At 48.1% G+C, this 18,298-nt stretch overlaps 1 protein-coding gene across 1 annotated transcript in view; it reads left to right on the top strand.

Moving 5' to 3' along the window:
- The first annotated feature begins 231 nt into the window (after positions 1-231).
- The window catches only part of ATP8B1 (ATPase phospholipid transporting 8B1), a 112,903-nt gene continuing 94,836 nt past the window's right edge, over positions 232-18,298 (top strand). Inside the window, exon 1 of the mRNA XM_037034919.1 lies at positions 232-809. The gene's annotated coding sequence lies outside the window, so the exon portion shown is untranslated. The remainder of the gene's footprint in view (positions 810-18,298) is intronic.

The following is an 18,298-nucleotide window of genomic DNA, read 5'->3' as shown; positions in this document are numbered from 1 at the left end:
CTCTGCGCGCCGAACGGCGACGCGCCTTCAGTGGCCTGTCCCAGAACGTGACTTGGCATCGAAAAAGCACAGCTCCCTTACTGAGGAAACTCAGGTCCCAGGCGAGCCCTGACCCTGACAGCCTTCCGGGCAGGCGCGGTCACCGACCCCAGGTGGTGGCCAAGCCGGTCGAGGGCAGCGGGAAAGTGACGCGCGGCCGGTGGGGCGGGGTGGCGAGAGCGGCCCCCAAAGAGGCGGGAGCACGGGGGGAGCCGGGAGCGGCAGCAGTTGCCAGGTCGCAGAGCTAAGGAGGCGCAGGCCACCTCTGGGGCTCCTACCACCGCTGGGGGGCACCGAGGGCTCGGGGCTCGACGCGGGCCGCGTCTGTTAGCCCAGGGACTAGCCGTCCATCCGCTCTTCGCCGCCGCCGGGAGGGACAAAGAGAGGGCCGACGGCTGGGCCCGCCCCTAGTCTCCGCCGTGCGCGGCGGCCACGGCTGCGGGAGGGAGACCGGAGGCACGATCCCAGAGCGGAGAAACCAGTTTGGCCGGTCCCAGGGATCGGAGAGAGAAGGGCGGCCGCAGAGGAAGGGCGCGCGGACGCGGGGCGGGGATAGGCGAGGAGCCATTGGCGAGCCGCGAGAGCCGGAGGAGACGCCGCCAACTGGATGAGCTTCCCGGGGCCCCGGGCCAGCCCCCGTGCGCCATGAAGCGCTAGCCCGGCGGCCAGAGTTGGGGCTGGGCGGGCGGCTACGGCGGGCAGGTGTGCTGCGATCGCGCGGAGAGGCGCGCACCCGGCGGATGCCCCAGCGGGGGCCCAGCGAGCGCCAGGTAAGCAGGGGCGCGGCGTCGGTGGCCTCCGACCTCTCCGGCACCCCATCGGCCCCGCACGTCCCTTGGCCGTCCCGGGCCGGCGGACCCCGGAGATCCGGGATGCGGTGGCAGCAGCTGTCCGCGCCCTCGGGCTTCCAAGTCCACATGGGTGGGATTTGGGTGTGGGTGCCGGAGTCTTAGAGGCCTCGGGGACAGAGAGGCACAGCTGGACCGGCGGGCAGCACTGTGGAGAGGTCCAGGGGGTTTTCAACCTGCCGGGAGGAGAGGGAACTCGCAGGAGGGGGTTGGATTCTTCCCTTATATGTGACACACAGTCCACAGTTAAGCTCCGAGGGTCAAGCCTGACGGGGCTTGCGGGTCCTTGGGACGTGCTGCGGGCTTCCCTGCAGTGTCTGCAGCCCTCTGTGAGTCTCCTGTAGCCGGGTTCTGCTGGTATCCCCGCTGTGGGAACCGATGCCAACGCGTCGGAAACAGACCTTAGGGCCAAGTATCCCTGGCCGCACCTGCGGAGAAGGATGGCCAGACCGCCTCCACCGCGCCTGCTGCGGGACCAGGCCCCCCCCCACCCCGGACATATTCCGTGCGCCTTTGCGCAGGTTGGGAGGCGGTGGGGAAAAGGGTCACTTTTTCCGTTGATGGTAGGGTTGTACCCGCCTGCGCCCGTGGCCCTGCCACAGCCTATCTCCTTCCCTTTCCAGTCTGGTGCCCGTCTCTGTCACCTCGTTTTAGGCGCGCAGAGTTCTACTTGTCGGGGGTGGGGGGATCGGTGGGAGAAGCGAGTGTGTTACCTTCCCACGTCTCCACTCCCTCCCAAGTGAAAGAAAAGCTTGAATTATCCGCGCAACTTATCCCAGGGGGTGTGCGCGCCTGGCCCCCGCGGGGGAGCCTCGGAATGCAGCTCCGTGACAGCTGGAGGGCTGGCTGAGGGTGCAGACCGGGGAGCGGGGTGGACACGTGCAAGTACCGGGGATGTGGGCCGCAATTCCACCCAGTGAGCCCCCTCGACCCCACCCGAACCTTTCCACCCGCCGCCTCTGGCTGCCTCCAAGTCCTCCCGTAGCTCCGGACGCCGCGTTCCCCTCCCGGAAACCGTCTGCCCTGTTGACTTGAGAAGAGATTCCTTCCCATCTTCCTAGGTCCATGGCCTTCAAACTTCAGTTCCCGCTCCTTGAGAACCCAAGGACACACCCTGGCGAAGTGCTTGAATTGTTACCCGACGCGAGGTAGCGGTTCGATCGTTCTGGGTTCACTCCTGGGTCAGGAAGATCCTGGACCAAGGCTAACTGATTTTAGGAACAAAAATTAAAAAATGAGATGTGATCAAGTCGGCAGCGATAGTAAATACAAGTGCATATAAACAGGAAACAGCGTGAAGTAGGAGTTTTCATTTTCCTCTCATTTGTGTTAGACGGAGAATGCCATTCATTAACGCTGGGCCTATTATCTCAGGCCTTATTAAAACCCATTATAAACATGCAAATGATGACTAATGGTTATTAGCCGATTACTGTCTGGGGTGAAGCTGGCCTGCCTGCAACTGTACCTCTGAATTTCCCTAATTTTTTTTCATTCTGTAGTAGAGGCTTCCTTCTAATTTTAGGCAAGAAACCTTCACACTTGCTTCACTTGCTATTTCAGCTGCTGGTGGTTTGGTATATTTTCTAAGATTGTATTTATTTATTTTTAGAGAGAGGGGAAGGGAGGGAGAGAGAGGGAGAGAGAAACATCAATGTGTGTTTACCTCTTCCAAGAACCCCACTGGGAACCTGGCCCATAACCCAGGCATGTGCCCTGAGTGGAAATGGAACAGGAAACCCTTTGGTTCACAGCCCACGCTCAATCCACTGAGCTCCACCAGCCAGGGTGCTTTGGTAATTTTTAGGGATTCTTTGTGTCTGTTATTGAGGGTCAAACAGGACACATGTGGCTCAATATACAAATGCAAATGGCTTGTGTAAGGGCAGCTCTGGCCACTTTCAAGCTTCCCTTCTGGTTTTCATTTTAAGGAAAATGCGTACAAATGTGTGCTTATTAGTTGTTAGTTACAGATAGAACTAGGAGTAAGAGGTTTGTTGTTTTCTTTTCATTGAGGCTTTAAAAGAATGATTTGGTGAAGGGAATCCCTTAGCCAGAAGAAGCCTGCAGGTGTAAGGCGCGTTCAGGATTGGCTCCATGTTCCACATGAATTTCAGGCCCTGGGATTTAAGCACCAGTGATGCCAACCGCCGCAGGCTGCGGGCTGGTTCCTTCCCTGTCTGTCTGCAGCCCTGTCTTTCCTTTGTCCATCCCTCTTGCTTCATCCAGCGAGGAGTAGTGGAAAACATGTGGATTTAGATTCCCACAGATTTTGGTTCTTTTACTTACTTTAAATTGTATTTGATTTTTACAACTTATATATTTTCTTACATTTAAAATTGTATAACCCGCCTTCCGCCGGTAGCTCACTTGGTCTGAGCAGAACCCCAATACCCCAACGTTGTGAGTTCAATCCCGGTTAGGGCACATACAAGAATCAAACAATGACCGCATGGATAAGTGGAACAACAAATCAATATTCTCTCGCTCTCCCTCCATCCCTCCTTCTCCTTCCACCCTAATAAAAATCAATCAATAAAATTTAAAAAGCTGTATAACCTCAGGTGAATTTCTGCATTTTCTGAACCCTAGTTTACTCGTTTGCTGGGGTAAGAAAAGACATCAGCCTGCATGGGTTATTGACAGAACAGGTGAGAGTCCCTCGTACGTAGTAGGGGTTCCAACATTGTTTTCATTCTTCCTTTATTCGACATGTATTTTTAAAATTAGTCTGGTACCTGGGTATTTGGTGTATTCAATAGTTTATTGCCTTATTCATCTGACTTTCATTTTGGTTTTCGTACTGGAATCCAGGCGATCCTTATAATCCCCTCCAGAGAGATTCTAATGTATGAGTTACCTTTGCTCTTTGGTTCCAGTTCTTGTAGAAGGAGGCTGCGCTCGTACGAATGCGGAGGAACTTGCTCTTTAGGTACCAGAACAGGTTTTATCAGGTTCATCCATAACCCGTATCTCTAAAGAGAGATGCCGTTAAAGTTTCTTAAGCACTTACTTTTAGCATTTGCTTTTATAGTTGTTTCTAGATTAATCTCCTGGGAAGTTTCTATTTGTGGTGTCTTTCGGTGTCTTGTGAGTCTTTAGGCCTGTTTGTTGGCAACATTCAATTAGATGAATTGTATTCATGCCTGGAGGGGTTATGTTACTTATTAAGATAAGTAAAAATTAATTTGCTGCCAGAAGAGTGTTAATAACACAAAAAAGATAGCTTATCCTTTTTGTTAGTCTGTGAACTGAGTTACCCTGAATCCCTCTCCCTGTGCCCCACTGAAAAGAGTGCCCAGTTCAAGATCTTTTGAGGTCTCGTGTCACTGAAGACCTGGCACAGTAGAGGGGTAGTCTAGAAAGCATAGACACACACACACATGACAGTCTTGTTTCTCATTTTTTATGCTTAGAAGACAAAAAAAATTGTACTCTCTGGTCATATAGGACCACATAAGTACTGTTCCTAATCCTTCTAAAATTCATGGCACTTTCCAATAAATTGTTGCCAAAACCAGGCCCAATGGAACTGGTGTTTGCTAACTGGTCGCAGTGCGGACTGGGCCCAGGAGCAGTGGTGCACGGAGGTGGGCTGCATGCTCAGGGTTCTTTTGACCTAGCTTGGAATCCAGGCCTCACCACTTCCTCGCTGAAAAACCTACAGCAAGTCACTTAGTCCCTCCCTCTGCCTTCAGTGTCCTCATCTGCAAACTGGAACGGCAGCGGTGACTGCCTGGCACGGTTGTACGGTGAGTTCCAAATGAGGGAATTAACCGGAAAGGCTTAGTGCACTGCTCCATCAGGAGCGGTCCTTACGGCTGTGTTGTTGCTATCGTTCTGTACTTACTTGTTGCTCATCTGCCCACTGCCTTTCTCCTGCACTGGGCAGGAAGCAGGAATCACTCTGTTGGTATTTATTTAGCAAACATAGGAGCCTGCTTGCACCAGGCACTGTCCTTGCCTTAAAGTAGGGGTGAGGTTCCAAAGCTCCAAATCCAAGGCTCAAGTTCTGGAACATGGGTGTCTGAGGGCAACACAAAGGACTGGAGCACAGAGGACCCGGTGCCACGTGGGCACCGTGGGCCCCTGGCTGCTCTCACCTGGGTGTTCCTCCTGCGTAGTGGAGGCCCTGGGGAACTGCTGAGCACTGCCGTGTCTCCTTTACCCCCAACTCTGTCGTTCCTCTTCCTCGGCCTCCATACTCGTGTTTAAAACATGGGGTCTGTCCTTGGAGAAATCCAGCCATTATTAGTATAATGAGAACGGTTTGCACAACATTGATGTAACCTGGCAGCGGAGGAAAGGGGACTGGAATGTGCGTGTGTGAACAATGACGACTTCACTGTATGAGTCAGTGGGGGCTGGTAGAGACCACTGAGTGAGCATGTGTACTGTGAGGCCATCACATTCAAAATGACTAAGTGAATAGAGCAACAAATTTGCATCAGGTTTTGTATGAAACTTGAACATTCCTCCACAGAAACTGTTCAGATGATTTAGGAGGCCACAGCTACGGGCAACTGGTGATTGGCAGCTTCATCACGACAATGTGCCTACGTATGTGTCGTGTCTTGTGCAGAGTTTTTTTGTGAAACATCAAATCACTCAGGGGACTGAGTCCCACTACAGCCCAGATTTGGCGCCCTGTGACTTCTGGCTTTCCCCAAAACTAAAATCACCTCTGAAAGGGAAGAGATTTCAGACCATCAGTGAGATTCAGGAAAATACAATGGGGCAGCTGATGGTGACTGGGAGAACTGTGTGAGGTCCCACAGTGCCCACTTTGAAGGGGACTGAGGTGTCATCGTCCTGTGTACAATGTTTCTTGTATCTTGTATCTTCTTTAATAAATGTCTCTATTTTTTATAATACATGGCCAGATACCTTCTGGACAGACCTCAAATATGCATCTATGTGTGTGTGTATATATATATATTTTCCCCTCATTCCAAATTCAGGAATTTCTAGACCTTGAATTTCTTTGAAAGGATCTGTGCTCTCCACGTGGCTTCTTAGTGGTGGCACCTGGTAGGCACTGCCAGTGACACAGACCCTTGGTACAATCCCATTCATTCAGTCACTAGATTTTAAAATGGCTTGAGCATTTTCTCCAGATACTGCACTGGGGATTGTGCCTGTAAGGATCTCATAGGGTCTGAGTTGCGTGCTGTTTTTCTCCTTTGGTAGGAAAGTAGATCAGACCTTCTCTCTCTCCTTGTCCTGGACATGGTCCCTCTCCACATGGGGAGGTGCTTGCCTTCGACCCTGGAGCATGGCCCAGGCCCCTTCTAGCTCTGAAGCTCTGTCTCATGATCAGCCTCCAGGTCTAGTGAATGGGGATCTGACAAGGGAGAGCTGGGCCTGGAAGCTGTGGAGGGTCAGGGTGGGAAGCCCACTGACTTTGGGGAGGACCAAAGTCACCCTCGTTCTGGGGCAGTCAGTCCTTCAGCAATGACAGCCACCCTCCCTCTGCAGGACGTAGAAGCCTGGCACCTCTGTGTGGAGTGCCTGGGTAGCCTGACCTTTGGTTGGTGGCGTTGGTCTTTATTTACAGGGCTGTCAGTTATGGCTTCGTCTCTTTGCAGAGTGGCTTTTGTTCACCAGAGTTGAGGTTTGTTTGCTCTAGCACAGACAGTGTTTGGAATCGGTTTTCTAACCTCCACTCATACTGAGTTGAGCTGGAACATCCTCACTGGAGCTCCTCAGGCAGCCGGTGTTATCCTCAAACAGCCTCTGACCGTCCATTCTTGCTCTCTGGGGAAGCTTCCAAGGGTTGGGCGCATACGGGTTTTAGCAAGTATGGTGTGACTTTGGCGCAAATCCTTACTCTGTCTTGTTGGGATGCAGCGAACTACTGACACTGTGATCTGTGTGTGTTGGGTAGATGCAGAAAAAAATTTTTAACATTTTTCTATCAGAAAGCCATTTGACTTGGGCGGTTTAAAATGAGAGTCTGCATGGGTCGGGGTCTGCGCATCTCTTGCTGGGGAACACTGGCCCTCCCTCCACACTGGGAACAATGTGAGGGCCTTTAAGCCAGGCACAAAGGACTCCCCTGAGCCTCAGAGCCTCTAGAATTTGTGATAAAACAAAGCAAGTAAGTGTGTGCCTTTTATCAGACTCTATACACTGTGAGAAGGAGGTGAAAGTCCACACTCTGGTTTTGGGACGAGGACAACTCTGGGAGGAGAGGCAGTTCTTCATGAGCTCAGCTTAGGGAGGAGGTTTGTTTTATGGGAGCTGTGTTAACTGTGGGCAATGTTCATGAAAGGTACCATTCTTGCCAGTTTAAAGTGTGGATTTGGTGGCATGACGCACATTTACAGTATCAAGCACTTGTTGCCACCGTCTGTCCCCAGAACTTGTCCATCATCCCCAGTGGAAACTCTGCATCCATTCAACAGTGACTCCCTACCCCTCCTTCCCCGTAGGCCCTAATGGCCTCTCTTCTGTCCGTCTTGATGAATTCGGCTGCTCTAAGGCACCTCATGTAAGTAGTATCCTATAATACAGGGTGGGGCAAATGTAATACAGGCTTATAGCCGTTAGTACATGAAGCAGTTTATTCTTGTATTATTAATTATTGTATTATTTTCTATACAAACAACTGTAAACCTGTTTGTGCCCCACCCTGTATTGGTCCTTTGTGACTGGCTTATTTCACGCAGCATAATGTCAAGAAGATTCATCCATGTCATAGCACATGTGAGAATTTCCTTCCGCTGTCCGGGGCTGAGTCACATTCCATTGTATGTCTGTAGTACGTTTTATTCACCTGTTCATCTCTTGGTGGCCGCTTGGGGTGTGTCTACCTGCTGGCTATTTTGATAGTGCTGCTAGGAACATAGGCATGGGAGGTCCTGTTCATGGTAGTTTTTGGACCTTGCTCCGTGTCCTGAGACTTGTCTTTCACCGAAAGTGGTTGGATGGGCCGGGATATGTAATATTTGACATCCCACTTCACAACATCTTGGGAAAAACTTGGGAAGCTGCGGAGGTGCGAAGGATGGTTTTATTGAAGACACGCGTAGGGCAGGCACACGCTTCTCCTTTTCACCTGTAGCTGCTCTTAGGAAGCTGGTGGCCCTTCAGCGTTCCATCACCCAACTGGCTTGTGGTGTGGCCAATGGGGCGCTCTGTGCCAGCGTGGGCGTAACAGCGCAGGAGAACCGGCTTCCTGATCTGGAGACCTTTGCGGACCACAGCTGCCTTGGAGGGAGGACATTCTGTAGTGGAGGAAAAAAGAATCCTTAGCTCCCCTCCAGAATTAACTGGAATAAACAAACAAAGAAACAAACAAATTACTATTTTGCTGGAGGGAGGGTTAGAATGTAAGGAAAACCACTATTTAAATGTTTGAAAATTGAGTACTTATCAAAGTCAAATTGTGTTCTCCCTCAGGGTGGAATCCATCGTTTTTAAAACAAGCTTTAAGGCAAAAGGTCAGTTTAGGCTGTCGGGTGACAGAATGATCAAATGCCGCGCCTGTGGAAGCGTGTGTTGCTGTGTGCGGCCGGAGAAACCAGAGGTCTTTCTACATTGATTAGGTGTCAGTCCAAGTTCAAGACAGCTTGGTCTCTGTTTTCTAGAGAACAGTAGACTCACATGTGAATTTATGCTCACACTGTGCCCTGAAAATAAGCCAGAATAAGGATTTGCATGTTTCATTTTAGCAAGGTTTTTTTTAAGTAAACTAAAAAAAAAACAAAACATTTCAGACTAATCCCAAACGCCACCCTCCTTGAGTGTCATTCCATCTTCCTGTCCCATGCCAACTGCAGCCACAAAAATATTAGAGCTTACATGGCTAATCTCTCAGCTTTGATACTTTGTCTAGCTCAAGTTGATTGAGAGCATTTAGAATTTTTTAAATCAGCCTTAGGCTTCCCGCATTACATAGAAAAACATGGCGTTAATCCCAATGTGTCTTTGAGGTTACTTGAACCAACACTCTTTTTAAAGCTGCAGAAAGTTTGCTCAGGCCCTGAACTCTTAGTGACTGGTTGCTCTCATTTCCTAAGTTCTAGCTTGACCGGCCAAAGAAATAAACCCATGGCGTCTCCTGGAGAATGTCCTGTCACCCCAGTCATTCCACGTCGGGGACCCTCCTCCCTAGGGTTACAAAGTCAAACCCAGAGGCCTCACTTAGCCGGCTAGACGGCCAACAGGTACTTACGAAGCACATCCTGTGTGCCAGGCACTTGGTCTCTCCCAGGGAACTGAGTAAGTAAGGAGCCTGCCCTTGGGGAGCTCACTCTCTAGACAGGGGAGTGAGAGAGTAGAGAAAAAAGATAATAAATACCTACATTATATGGTGTGCTTGGCGGTAAGTGCTTCAGGGGATAAAAGGAGAAGGCTGAACAGGGTAAAGGGAACTGGGGGAGCCCGAGGGAGCAGGATGCAATGGCCGAGTAGAGAAGGTGGCATCTGAGCACACTGGCCAGGAAGAGGGTGAATCATGAGGACCTCGGGGCGGAGTGTCTCTGGCAAAGGGGACAGATGTCTTGGTGCACAGGCCCTGACAGGGGAGTGCCTGGCTCCTCTGATGAAATCTGATGCTATTTCTCACACCTGTGAGTGGGGAGCGTCGGGGGGAAGAAAAGACCAGAGCAGAGAGGTAGGGGAGCACCCTCCTGCGGGGCTTCCTAGGTGAGTAAGAACTTCAGGCATCAGTGCAGGGCATTGCCCGTTGGAGTAGCATGATCTGCGATCTGACCTGCATTTCCAAAGGGCCGTTCTGGTTGCTGGGTGGCAATCTGGCAGGGGGAGGGCTCTCAGGTAGGGAGACCATTTAGGAGGCTTCAGACACCCCATTTAGGGTGGGGTGTTTGAAAGAGAGAAGGTTGTGGACATATGTATTTTAAAGGTACAGCCAACAGGATTACCAGACAGCTTAGATCTGGGGTGTGCAAGAAAGAGGAGGCAAAGGTGACTTTCCTGGCAGAGCCGGGGTGGCAGGCGGGAATCTGAGTTTTCAGATGCTGTACATTGAAGGGTTAGTGTTCGGATCACTCGCAATAGGTTATAAAAGGGCCTTTCAGGAATTTGTATGTGTATATAAGGTTTTGACTCAGAGAAGCTGACCTGTGTTTATCATCACAGCATGTCTTCCTACTTTGGTGGGGTAGAAGGGTAGTAGTGTCAACAACGAAAAAAGGAGATGATGTGCATAAAGCAGAGACTCTTACTCGAGTTGGCATGAAGATGGTCTGGAGGGGCTGGCAGGGCCTGCCCCCCGAACCTGCTCTGCTGTGTGTGCGTCAGGGAGGCAAACTCCCCAACTCTCAAACATAGGCAGGCCACCCTCGTCTCCATCCACCCATGGGGTCTTTGTAAACAGCTTTACTGAGATATAATTCATGTTCCACATAATTCATCTGTTTACAGAGGACAACTCCATCATTTTTAGTGTACTTACAGAGTTGTACAACCATACCAGAACCTATTTTAGAACATTTTCATCACTCCTCCCCACCAAAAAGATACCCCACACCCTTCAGCTATCACTTGTATTTCTCTTCTGCCCTCAGCTCCTGCCAGCCTCTCATCTACTTTCTGACTCTGTGGATTTGCCTCTTCTGGACACTTTGTATAAGTGGAATCACACAATATGTGATCTTCTGTGTTTGACTGACTTAGCATAACGTTTTCAAGGTTCATCCGTGTTGTGGCATTGATCAATACCTACTTAATTTCTTATATTGCTGACTAGGCACGTTACTTTTGCACATGATGTGTTCTTGAAAGGAACCCAGGAAATGGAATTGAGTGCTATCCACAAATACGCTGACTTCCATGTGATGCAGGGAGTCGGTGGTGCCCAGAGAGCTAAATGTGTGGGTGTGTGTGGGTGCAAACACATTAATTTGTTCTCTTTCACAGTTGAGTACAAAGTCCATGGAATTTGCCAGTGAACTTGGACTGGTGGCTTTCTGGTGGCCTAATGATTTTCTTTCATTCAGTGACTCAATAATTATTTGTTAAATACCTATTACACTCCAGGCCCTGTGTCAGGACCAGGTGATTAATTCAGGGATGAACAAAACAGACATGGTCCTCTTCCTCGTGGGATTTACCAGGTCATTAGGAGTAGATACTAAACAAAATATTGAACAAAAGAGGTATGAAAGAAGCTGATACTAGAATTGCGGTCTATGAGAAGCACTTAAAAGAAAAGAAGGCATACTAGATAATAATGAGAGCCTACTTTAAAATGGCCAAGAGGGACCCAGATGGCCTTTGAGGGGTGAATAGATAAAATGTTCTATGCCCACACAATAGAATATTATTTCATCTTAAAAAGGAAGGAAATTCTGACCCCTGCTATAACACAGATCAACCTTGAAGACATGCTGCTGAGTGAAATAGGCTAGACACAAAAGGGCAACTATTGTGTGATCCCACTTCTGTGCGGTACTTACAATAGTCAAATTTATAGAGACAAAAGTGGAAGAGGAGCCCTGGCTGGTGTAGCTCAATGGATTGAGCTCAGGCCTGCGAACCAAAGGGTCACTGGTTCGATTCCCAGTCAGGGCACATGCTTGGGTTGTGGGCCAGGTCCCCAGTAGGGGGCACATGAGAGGCAACCACACATCGATGTCTCTCTCTCTCTCTTTCTACCTCCCTTTTCCTTCTCTAAAAAATAAATAAATATTTTTTTAAAAAAGCAGAAGAGGGATAAACAGGGGCCAAGGAAAGGGGAGATGGGGAATTTTTAAAAAAGATTTTATTTATTTTTAGAGAGAAAAGAAGGGAGGGAGAGAGAGAGGGACAGAAACATTGATAGGTTATTTCTCCCACACCCCCAACTGGGAACCTGGCTTGCGACCCAGGCACGTGCCTGACCAGGAATCAAACCAGCAATATAGGACAGCACTCAATCAAACCACTGAGCCACACCAACTAGGGCTGAATCGGGGCACATTGTTTTTTGGGGGGTTTTTAATATTTTATTTATTTATCTTTTTAGAGGGGAAGGGAAGGAGAGAGGAAAGAAACATCAATGTATGGTTGCTTCTCGTGCATCCCCTGCAGGGAACTGGCCCCTGCCGGAAACTGGCCTGCAACCCAAGCATGTGCCCTGACTGGGAATCGAACTGCGATCGTCTGGTTCACAGGCCCGTGCTCAATCCACTGAGCTACGCCAGCCAGGGCGGGGCACATTGTTTAATCAGTACAGAGTTTCAGTTTGGGATGGCAAAAAAGTTCTGGAGAAGGATGATGGTGATAGTCACAGGACAATATGAATGTTCTTAATACCACTAACTGTACCTTTTAAAATGTTCAATTTTGTATATATTTTACCACAATAAAAAAAATAACTCAGGAGGGTCTCTTGGAGGAGATTATGCTTAAGTTGAGACCTGCAGGATGAGCAGTCCCCAGGTAGGGCTTCCCCTGGTCCAGCCAGGGAACAGCACGTGCAGAAACCTCGGTGCTGAGAGCTTAGTGCTGTGATCTTGGAACTGTGAGAAGGGAGGGATGGTGGGACAGGAAGCATGGGTTGCCGTGTGGGCAGAGACCCAGCTGATGGAAAGGCCCTGGTGTGTGTTTAAGCAGTGGAGCGACCAGGTTGCATTCCTAATTTCAGTGGGTGACTCAGGCAACGATGTGGAGAAAGGGTCAGGGTGGGAGGAGACCAATCAGGAGACCACAGCAGGATCTGTGAGAGAGTTGACGGGGGCTTGGGCCGGGATGGCAGGAGTGGAGGTTGGAAATGGAGGGAAGGAGCTGCATTTTTAGAATTAGAAGTGGAATCTTGGTCTTGGAGATGTATCAGATTTGAGAACCTCCAAGAAGGGAAGGGGAAGTGGTTTCCAAATGTCTAACATAAGTAGCTGAGGATAATGAAGATAATGGTGCTGGACTCAGAGGATGCCCAGCTGCAGGACTGAGAATTTAGCTTTGGGCTCATTAAACTGTCCCAGTTGCTGGGACACCTAGGCATGGCCAGAGGTCAAGCTTTGACAGATTCAGACGTCTTAGCTGCAGACCTGAAAGCTTGGGCACTGGAGGGTGGAGCTGAGGCTGAGAAACTCTACAAGGACTTACGAAACGAGTGCTTCCTAGCCTTGGGGTGAGCCTTCACATTTTGGCAGAGTTTGTGAAATCACACACTCACCTATTTTTTGGAGCAATAAAGCGTTTAAAGTTGGGCCACAAAAAAGCACTTGTGCAAGTGTGTAGCCCTGCTTTCTGGCAAAGACGATGACAGAAAGCTGAGGCGCTGTTGCCTATGAGACAGGCCCCTCAGACGCAGCGCAAACTGTTTATCTGAAGCAGGAGACAGCCAGTGTGTATCTAATGGGAGCTTGCCAAAGTCTGGGAATTTCTCGTGGGAAATGAGGAATTCGATTGGGTTGTGTGGCCTCCCCTAAGAAGCAAATCATTCTTTCCAATAGTGCATGTAGGGTAATGTGGCAAAATGGCGTTGCCTTTGTCAGCAAAGAACTGTCCTTCCCACAAGTAGTATTTATCCACCCAGTCCTGTGGTGCATGTGTTGACCGGCCTCTTCTTGCAAGTGAAGGAACTGGAACTTAGAGGTCTCAGAACTAGTAATTTACAAAACCAGAACTTGAATTCAGGCTTCCGCTTTTCCAAGAGGAGGGTTCTTTCCAGGACCTCACAGCTGCTGGTTGGAAAAACAGTACAAATGATCCAGAAACAGATTAGTAAATAAAAATGCAGGGCACACAGTTACATTGGAATCTCAGATAAATGATTACATTTTAAATGTAAGTATGTCCCATACAATAGTTGGGACATACTTACACTAAAGGTTATTTATTGTTTATCTGAAATTCAAATTTACGTATGTGTTCTATATTTCGTTGGACAACACTACCTGGAAATGAACTTTTGGAACACAGAGCTGTTTGTAATTTGAGGACTGCCTGTATATTTAAGCTCTACTTCACAATTCCTGGATCATCCATGCATTTTTTTTTTAAATTTGGGGGCGGGGGTTGGAAGGAGGATTGATTTTTCCTAGTCTCTCAAAGTGGCCATGTCATGTCATTCTCTTGGTCTTCAGTAAATATTTATGATCTGTAATAAGCAGTAGTCTGGTATAACAGACCCTGGGTTCAGATGTCAGATCTGGTCAACCCATTTTCCAGTTCTTTGACCTTGGCTGGTCATAATAATGCTTGATGTTGTACCATTTCACAGATTTACAATCGTCTCACTTGGGAGCTGTTAGGACAGATATTATCCTCATGGAACAGATGACAGAGTAAGCAGGGTTTGGGTAGGCAGAGGCCAGGACTGACCTAAAACATCATCCTAAATTTCAGTTCAGTGATGACAGTTCGTTTTCTTTTCTTTCTTTTAAAAAAATTTTCACCTTATTGTTTTGGTTTTTTTTGAGAGAAAGAAACATTTATTTGTTGTTCCACTTATTGATGCATTCATTGATTGTTTCTTGAATGTGCCCTGACTGGGGATCAAACCCACAACATTGGTGTATCAGGGTGACACTCTCCCTGGCCAGGGCCGTCAGTTCATTTTCTAATCTTCCATTTTTTTGTGCATTAAATCATAGCTGTGATATTTTATAGGTTATTCTTCTAATATAATTCCATGAGTTTTTGTAGTCTTATTGGTCATCAGATTCCAATTGTAAATGTATTTATTGTACATGGTGTAAATTTCAACGCTGCAGATTAGGAAGTCAATGAAATATGTAATTTTCTGATGGCAGATCAGTACAATAGGTTCTATTTTGATCATTCCATATATTCACTTTTATAAAGTATTTTTATGTTGACACAATACTGCAGGCACCTTTCAGAGGCTTATAAAATTTCAAATGAAGCCTTTTTATTTTAAAGAGTTTTTCCCTCCTTTGACAGATTTTAAATCTTTAGAAAAATAAAATCCATGTTCATGTACCTGACTACTGAGGTTTGGCAAAATTTGGAGCATTTTTTTAAGAAGACTTTATTTATTCACTTTTAGAGAGAGGGGAAGGAAGGGACAAAGGGAGAGAGACATCTCATGTAGAAGAGAAACATCAATTGGTTGCCTCTCTCATGCCCCCAGCCAGAGACCTGGCCCACAACCCAGGTATGTGCCCTGATCAAGAATTGAACCAGTGACCTTTCAGTTCACAGGCTGGTACTCAATCCACTGAGCCACACCAGCCAGGGCCAGAACATTTCCAAATAACAAGACTTTTTTTTTAAATCCTCACCCAAAGATACATTTATTGATTTTATGTTACTTATTTTTAAATCCTCACCTGAAGATACATATGTTCATTGGTTTTGAGAGAGAGAGGGGAAGAAAGGGAGAGAGAGAAACATCTACCAGGTGCCTCCCACAGGCACCCTAACCAGGAATCACACCCCAAATCTTTCGGTTTACAGGATGATGTTCCAACCACCTAAGCTACCTGGCCAGGACAAGATTCCTTTTTTAAAGTTGAAGATCTCTAAGGCCGTGCAATCAATAAGGCACTAAAATTCAGTTTTGGGGAAAAGTCATGGCAAGGACCAGCCCGACTAACAAAAGGCGATTCCCAGTGTGCCCCGTGCCACGCAGCCTCAGGGCCCTGGACGGGCTCTTACGCTCGCTTTTTATCAGGTGAAATTATGTCTTCTTAGATAGAGGTCCCTTTGCATGCATCATCAGGAAATCAGTAAGTACATATGGCTCTAGCTGCACTTGGCACGGGACTCGGGAATGTAAAGGTTAGTGACCTTTGCAAGAACTAAAGTGCATTTTGCTGGCTAGTGAAATTCTGTTTGCTACGGTGTCTTAGGTGTTGCACAATGATTGCCAGTCCAGAGAACCCCTCGAATTTACTATGAGTATCATAGCATTTGTTGTCTTCAAAACTATATTTGAGTACTTCAAGTCTTTCACATAATATTTCTCCTCTAACAGCCTGTTGGCAGTCCTTGTACTCTTTGGAATTGGTCTAAGCTCTAAGTTGTTCTGGAGAAGTTTTGTGGCCCAACATGTGCAAAGTCATTGCTATCTTCCACAGCTGGCTGTATGTTGCCCTATCTGACTAGACAAAAATGATAGTTATCTGTCGTTTGTACTCAAGCACATCCTGATTTTTTTTAACTTCCTTTAACATTTTGGGGGTTTCCTATCTTTCATGAGTGCTTAGACCACATTTCATTGCTGAAATGAAGGGGCTTAGTTTAACAGATCATCAGCAAAATTCCCAGCTCTAACATCCCTGTATCTTCAGTTTACTGGATCCTTCCCTCTGTCCCAATCATTTTCTACTTACAAGGTGATTTTCAGTTGTGGGGTGTTTTGTTGTTGTTGTTGTTTGTTTGTTTCCCTCTTTTCCTGGACTGTGACAGGTACCATCTTTGGACAAACTGAGCGTTCCAGGTTTGCACATATTCTTAGCCGTGATATTAAAGTGGCAGGGTTGTTACTCCCTGCCGGTCCATTACCTCCACCGGAGTATCTCCAGAGCACCCCAGACACAGCACAGCAGCTCTGAACCCCAACCAGTTAAGATGATGACTCCTCTCTAATTGGTGCTTAAGCCAGAAACTTGGGCTTGAACCATGACCTCTCTTTCTCCCATTTCCAATCCTTCTCCAGATCCATTGCTTCTATCTCCAGAAGATCTTGACTCTGCCTGTTCATCTCCCCTGCTAGCCACCGCCCTCCCTCTCCCAGACGGTCCCAGAAGTCTTCTCTCTGGTGTCTTCATTTCCATCCTGCCCCCTCCAAGCCAAGAAGCCATCAGATCCAGAGCACGTCCACCCCCAGCCACAAAACTTTCCCTGTCGCGGTTTCAACAATATTTCCCTCCTTTCCATGGCTCACCAGGCGCAGCCTGCTCCAACCTCCGTTTCCTCCCCGCAGTCCCATTCTTGTCCTCCTCCATTTTCCGGACAGTGACAAGCCCCTTCCTGTCCCAGGTCCTACACATTTGTCACTTTCTCGCCTGAAAAGCTCTTCTCCTTATCTCCTGCTGTTCAGCTCGCAGTGCTTCCTCAGAGCCCTCTTCAACCACCCTAATTAAAGTAGGACCCCCCCACAAGGTACTCCCTGTGCACTGCTGCTTGTTCTCAGTACAGTGTGACCCTTCATTTATTTGTGAGATGAGCGCTGTGCTGCTCCACCTGGGAGATTCCTGGGAGCAACCATGCCTTTTCTCTTCTCGAGAGCTCAGAGGCTGATAATGGCTAAAGCTTCTTGTCTGATGAGTATTGGGGGAATGTTCGGGAGACTAGTTGCTCCCTGCATGGGTGAGTCACTGATTGAAGACTACCCTGAAGCATGAGGGAGGGACGTGTGAAACGCGAGGCTCTGGGAGCACAGAGAAGGGAGTTACTAATTCAGTCTGGGCTGTTCGGGAAGCTCTCCCAGAATGGGTTACCTTGGGAGGGCAGGCCTGAAGGATGATTTGGAGTCCCTCAGACTTGGGAAGTAATACAATGTTCCAGATGGGGTGGGGCCAAGATTTCAAATGAGATGGATGCTGAAGAAAATCTGGCCTCTGATCGTGCCCCACTGTGGATGCCATCGACCGGTCAGAAAGTGGCAGCCTCCACAGCTGCCACCAGGAGCTTCTCAAACACTCATGACTTCATCTTGGGCAGCATCTACCAGGTACATTTGATATCTTTAAAGTTCTTACTTAACACAGACCCTCCTATAGTCAAGCAAATAGAAACATGAAAAGAAAGCTGGTTTGGAGTCCACCCTGTTACATGCCTGCCATCGGTTTCAAAGGACCAAGGAGGCTGTGCTAGTACTTCCGTTAAACAGAAATCCACTCGAGTATCATCTTCTCCACCGCACCTCCGTTCCGCCAGGTGCATCATCTCCCGGAATCTGTACATTGTCTATTTTATGGTCTCCGTGCTGAGCGGGCTTAGTCTGGACAGTCTGTTCTCTGCTGCTTGTCACACACTTCCGGGCACTGCCCCTCACTCCTCATTAGCCTAAGTATCTTCAGAAAAGACAGATTCATATTAATCCAGGCCAGTCATCATTCACAGGGTTAATCTGTTTTCCCAAAAGAGCCATATTACAGCCCAGACTCAAACACATGGGTCTCACATTATCTGGAGCCTTCTTTAAGGTATAGAAATGAGAGGTAACAGAGGACTTCTCTGTAAGTGGGAGTGTGCGCTCCATTCTTTGATTTGCAGTAAGTGAGGTTCTCAAACCGGGCTGCACATTAAATTACTTGGGGAGCACCAAATATACTTATGCCTGAGCCCCCACCCGGAGATTCTGTACCCAACACGGGTGCATCTGGGGTGATTATAATGCTCAATCAAGGCAGCAAATTGCTGTTCGGAAGGTAGACATGGTAGGAATTGGCCCTCTATGGGGTGCTTTCGCTTGGATTTATGGAAGTGTCTAGATATAAACACGTGGGAGAAGTGATTAAAATGAATGAATGATGTCACTCGGAGAC

This window comes from Sturnira hondurensis, unplaced genomic scaffold (assembly GCF_014824575.4).
Source record: "Sturnira hondurensis isolate 20B ecotype Veracruz unplaced genomic scaffold, ASM1482457v3 Scaffold0001872, whole genome shotgun sequence".
In the NCBI taxonomy this organism is placed as follows: domain Eukaryota; kingdom Metazoa; phylum Chordata; class Mammalia; order Chiroptera; family Phyllostomidae; genus Sturnira; species Sturnira hondurensis.
Note: the sequence above shows the minus strand (reverse complement) of the source record. Positions and strands in the feature narration are given on the sequence as shown.